General features: G+C 44.5%; 1 protein-coding gene across 1 annotated transcript in view; it reads right to left on the reverse strand.

Annotated features, from left to right (window-relative positions):
- Susd1 (sushi domain containing 1) overlaps positions 1–2,692 on the reverse strand; it is a 142,954-nt gene extending 140,262 nt beyond the window's left edge. The window contains exon 1 of the mRNA XM_031377536.1: positions 2,476–2,692. The gene's annotated coding sequence lies outside the window, so the exon portion shown is untranslated. The remainder of the gene's footprint in view (positions 1–2,475) is intronic.
- Positions 2,693–6,000: the final 3,308 nt, after the last annotated feature.

Raw genomic sequence — 6,000 nt, forward strand, 5'->3', positions numbered from 1 at the left:
AATCAATATAAAGTGAAGCCCTTTGTGAGGGACAGACACCACCCACACACAGATACATCCAGTTCCAACAAGAGACAGACAGACACACAAGAGTACACACAGACAGACACAGGGACAGACAGATTCGTAAAACAGGCTTCAGGCAGGCAGATTCAGATCATACAACACACAGACAGAGGATGGAAGACACGGGGAGCATGAAGCAGAGAGTTCAAATCTGGATGTGCTCTTGGCTATATGAGGCCAGTAGGATGCTTTTATTTTTTCCCTTGCTGAAATGCCAATGTGTGGTGGGTGGCCTGGAGTTAACTACTAACGTGTTATTATCCGCACATTGACCTTTCCAGCCTATGGCCAGTCTTGAGCGGTCAGCTTGATAACTTAGATAAAAGACAAATGGTCTCCTGGTCCCAAATGTTTGATGATGACTTATCATTTTTTTTAAAGATAGATTTATTTATTTATTTATTATTTATTTATTTTATGTACGAGTACACTATAGCAGGCACACCAGAAGAGGGCATCATATCCCATTACAGATGGTTGTGAGCCACCATGTGGTTGCTGGGAATTGAACTCAGGACCTCTGGAAGAGCAGTCAGTGCTCTTAACCGATGAGCCATCTCTCCAGCCCAACTTATCACTATTATACTGTGGATTGAGAGGGAGGTTTCTAGAAATGAGGATATACTACCTGGTAAATATGAATCATAGCATTGTTCACTAAAGCCTTCTATGCCTTCTCTGTAATTTGCTCAGTTTTACTTCTGCATTTAGCTTCCAAATCCCCCAACAATCATGGCTGCCCCTTATGTGCCCCTCTCTCACTAGACTACAAACTGCATAAGGCATGGAAATGTGTCATGATGCTTTGCCAATCTGTGACCAAATACTTGACAGAGTAACTTAGAACCAGGATTCGTTTTTCTCACAACTTCAAGTCTACTTCGAAGTTGCTTGGTCCCATGACCTCAGGCATAACATCATGGCAGCAACAGCTTTCACCTCATGGGAAACAGGGAGCAGAGACAATAAGAAAGACATAGTTGCAACCTTCAAAGGCAGGCCTCCAGAAACTGACTTCCACCAGCTAGGGCCCATCACACCTCTCCAAGCAGTGTCACCATCTGGGGTGCAAATATATATAACCCCAACAGCCATGAGTTGGCCAAGTATCATGGCGCCTGGTAAAATTCTTTGGGTCTATTAGTAGTTATGAGGCAAGGAGAGATTGCTTGCCAGTAGACTTTAATATGCTGCTCAGCTAAACATTCATGGAACGGAGCAGAGTGAAGATGGGATGAGTCACCCCTTTACAAGTCTCATTTCCTGTTCATTCAAAGATCAGTGTTTCTAGGATGATCTTGCCCCCAGGGCTGTCTCTGAAACTCCGATGGGCCCTACAGTGTTCTGACTTGCTCACACGATTGTTTTAAAAAGGATAAGAGTAAGACATATTGACGTTGTACCAAAGCAAATGATGGAAAGAGAAGTGCACATTAACCAAGTTCAAAAGATTTCTCAGGCTTTGATTTTCTCTGGCAGATTTGTGGGCTGAACACTAAGCACTGATGGGTAATTTTCTAATCAAATTATGCTTTTGCATCATGGCAACTACTTCATAAATACGATTTGCTAGTATCAGCCACAGTATCAGGAGGAGAAGGTACAAACCTTAGATCTTCACATAAAACACATGTTGCCACACACTGTTTAAATCAAGCAGACGGCACCTGTCCAAACAGGCCGGTTCCCCCTTATTATCAATGTTCCAGCTGCTTGCTCTCTCTCTTTGTTCTATCCAAATTCATCTGTTCTGGGTTCTTCTTTGTCGTAGTGTTATTGTAGCCTGCTTAGGAGACTTTATGTTCAAATAACATTTTAAAAGCCAGGCTAGGAATGTAACTCCGTTAATAGAGTTCTTGCCTAGTATGTAAAAACCCTTGGTTTGGACCCTCAGCACCACCTAAGCCAGCCATGGTGGTGGATGCCTATAATCCCAGAGCTCAGGAGGCAGGAGAAAGAAAATTGGGGGTTCAGGTCATTCCTGTCTCAAGAAAGAGAGGGAAAGAGGGAGGGAGGGAGGGGGAAGGGAGAGAAAGAGGGAGGGAAAATGGCAGGCGGGCAGACAGAGATGGGGAAGGGAGAGAGGAAGGGCAAGCTATAATTTAGCTCATAGCTCCCAAATCTCAATGCCTTCAGTTGTGGCTTGTCAGTGACTCACATACTGTCACTAACTTCAGTTGTGGCTTGGCGGTGACTGTCACTAGAATCCAGCTTGTCTTCTCAGCATCTCTGGTCCTATCCTCAAGTGTCCCTTCAAGATCAGAGGATGGCAGCAGCCACAGTCCTTCTGTCTTCTCAGTTTATAATCCAGCAGACAGAAAGAGTGTGTCTCAGGGTTTTACTGCTGTGATCAGGCACCATGACCATGGCAACTCTTATAAGGAAAACATTTAATTGGGGCTCGCTTACAGGTTCAGAAGGTCAGTCCATTAACGTTAAGGCAGGAACATGGCAGCAGGCATGGTGCAGGAGGAGCTGAGACTTCTACATCTTCATCTGGAGGCTGGTAGCAGAATACTCATTTCTAGACAGCTAGGGTAAGGGTCTTAAGCCCATGCCCCCAGTGACACACCTACTCCAACAAGGCCACACCTTCTAATCCTGTCACTCCCTGGGCAGAGCATATACAAACCACCACAGAGAGGAAGTCCAGAACCAACTGTCCCTGGGCTTGGTGTTCACAACGAAACCAGTCATAAGACCAATTATTAGCTAACCTGCACCAGGGCGGAGCCTGATCATGGGGTCAGCCTGCTCTGACCCCCAGGACTGCAAGAGAAGAAGTGGTTCCCGCTGCAGATGCTAGCTCATGTCTTTACAGAGGGTACAGGGATGCTGGGCAGGAAGTCTGCAGGCAGCACTGAGCTGAGTTTCCCAGCTGCTCAGGTCCTGCCCTTCCTTCTTTAGTTCACACGTGCTTTCAGACATGATAAACAGACTGGGAGTTTTCAAACCTTTCTCTGTTGGCATTCTAACATGGTTTTGGGTCTCTCATCACTCTGGTTAACTCCTGTTTCAGTGTTGTTGTTGTTGTTGTTTTTATTTTAATTACGTGTGTGAAGGGGTGAGACAGTGCAAGGCTTCCTTCATCTTGTATTATCCACTGAGGCCATTTCAGGTTTACTCAGAATTTGCTCTCCTGGAAGGAAAATTCTGTGGAAAATTATTCAACTCTATTCTAGGAACCCAGGGTCAAGATGCCGCATCACTTATCTCAGCTTCTGTCAAACTGCTTGCTTGTGCAAACTCCGCCCCACCCCCAACCCCCAGAAGTTGCTGAGAAAGAGACCAGGATATGGCTTTTGTCTTACGGTTCCGGTTCCGAAGGCCTGAGTGCAGTCCCAGCAGGCTGAACAAAGACTTTCAATAGGCCATAATTATCTGGGGGGTCATCTCTGGTGGGCTCCCTGTAACTTTGTATACAGAAAATTATTTTATGCTAAAACTGAAAAATAGGGGTTGTCTGACCAGAGTAGAATCAAGTGGCTCTTTCCCACAAATATTGACACTTAAAACCCAGTGAAATGCTGTTTTTATTTTGTTGCTGTCATTGTTGTTGTAGTTTGATTTTGTTTTGTTTTGTTTTGTTTGAGACAGGCTCTCATTAAGTATCCCTGGAACTCTCTGTGTAGACCATGAGAGGTGCCTCTGCCACCTGTACTGAGATCACAAACAGGAGCTAGCATACCTGGCTACTTGTTTATTTTTATATCTCAAATACAGGACTTTAATGACCTTTAAATTTTATATTGTTAGACTCAATCAATCACCTTTTTTCTTTTAGCGTAATTGTACCAAGGGCACATCCTGAATGACTCCAGAGAGACAGGCGCTTCCCTCACTTAGGAATGATGGTTTTCTTAATGATTTATTTTTATTTTATGTGCATTGATGTTTTGCCTGCATGTATGAAACTCCTGGAACTGGAGTTACAGACACAGTTGTGGGCTGCCATGTGGGTGGTTGGTGGGGATTGAACCCAGGTCCTTCGGGAGAGCAGCCACAGCTCTTAACCACTGAGCAGTCACTTTAGCCCCTTTATTTTATTTCATTTTTAAAGGGCAAATAAGTCATGGAACATTTTGTTTGTTTGTTTGTTTGTTTGGTCTTGATTTTTTGAGACAGGATTTAGCCTAGAATTTTTTCTGTAGATTAGGCTGGCCTCTAACTCAGACTTCTGAGTGCTGAGATTAAAGGAGTAGACCATTACCACCAGCTAGTCATGAAACACTTTAATAGAAAGACATATAAAGAATAAATAGGGTGGGTAACTCAGTAGCGGAGGGAGCCTACCACCATGCCTGACTGCCTGCTTTGGATCAGGACCTGGGTAAGAGAGAACTGACTCCCATAAGTGGTTCTCCCACCTCCTTTGTGCACCACGGTTTGTGGACCAACCCACTTACCCCTTCCACACCTTCCCACATATACCCAAACACAATACAAACAAAAAGGAGTATATATAGTTTAAAACTTAAAAAAAAGAAAGACATGAAATAAACATAAAAATATTAATGTGCGGGGCTTCAGAAGACGACCCAGTCAGTAAAAGCATTTGCCGTGCAGATGTGAGGACCTGAGCTCAGATCCCCAGACTCCACATGAACGTTGTATGTGGTCATGCCTATAATCCCACCATTTAAGAGGGGGAGACAGGCAGGGTCCTGAGACAGCCTTGGCTAGCTAATCTAGTCAAATCTGTGAGCTCTGAGATCAGTGAGAGACCCTGTCTCAATAAAGATGGTGGAGAGCGACAGCTGGACACCCTGTGTCAACCTCTGGCCTCCACATGCAAAATACTCCACACACTTATGTGGGCTCATACACCTATGACTATATGTACACGTATGCATATATAACACATACTTATATCTATCTATGCAGAGAGAGAGAGAGAGAGAGAGAGAGAGAGAGAGAGAGAATGCAAGTTCAGAGAATTTGTGTGGGTCTGATGGTATACCCATAATCCCAGCATTCAGTATACTGTAGCGAGAAGACTAGGAGCTGAGGGCCAGCCTGAGCTACATAGTAAGCCCCCCACCCACCCCCATCTTAAAGACACAAGTCTTGTCCCTTGCCATCTTTTTTTAGCGTTAGTGAAATTACAGACTCTGACACAAGCTTTGAGCCCGGAAATATTTCTCCACACTTCTTGTGTCCTGTTCTTGAAACAGCCGAGGAGGGGGTGGGGGCGCATCAGCTTCCAGGAGCTGGAAAGTTTCTCCCTGGACCAATGCCAGCGTCGGGGGGAGGAGCTACAAACCGCAGCAAAGAGAATGGGCCTTTAACCTGCCCGAAACCCTCCCCTGACTCAGCAGGGAGGGAACAGGCTTCGGAGTGATGGAAGTGTTACCCATTTCCTTGCCTTTCCTGCTCCACTCCGTGGCTCCAGAAGTACACACAAATTTGCATAGTATTTGTAAATATTGCTCATGAGCCTGGTGAGGAACATTTGGCAACACTGAAAATCCAACAGTTCTTCTTACTCTTAAATTGTGACAAGATAGCCTGGATTCCACTCTTAGGAACCAACGATACTGCTCTACGTGAACAAATAAATGAATATTACGATGACAACTCTGAATAGTTCCATGTTTAGAAAAGTTTTTAGTAAGATTTTAATCAAATAGTTAACAAAATTAACTCTCAGCTTTTTTTTTTTTTCGAGACAGGGTTTCTCTATGTAGCCCTGGTTGTCCTGGAACTCACTCTGTGAGACCAGGCTGGCCTCAAACACAGAAATCTGCCTGCCGCTGCCTCCCAAGTGCTGGGATTAAAGGCGTGTGCCACCACTGCCCGGCCATAGACTGGCTATTTTTGTGTGTGAAATTGACTATAGCTCATTCATTTATTTATATGCTGTCTGTAAGTGGTGTATGTCCCAAGGGTAGAGTTGAATAACTTTCATAGAACACAAGTGGCTTTCAAAAACAT

This window comes from Mastomys coucha, unplaced genomic scaffold (assembly GCF_008632895.1).
Source record: "Mastomys coucha isolate ucsf_1 unplaced genomic scaffold, UCSF_Mcou_1 pScaffold18, whole genome shotgun sequence".
In the NCBI taxonomy this organism is placed as follows: Eukaryota; Metazoa; Chordata; class Mammalia; order Rodentia; family Muridae; genus Mastomys; species Mastomys coucha.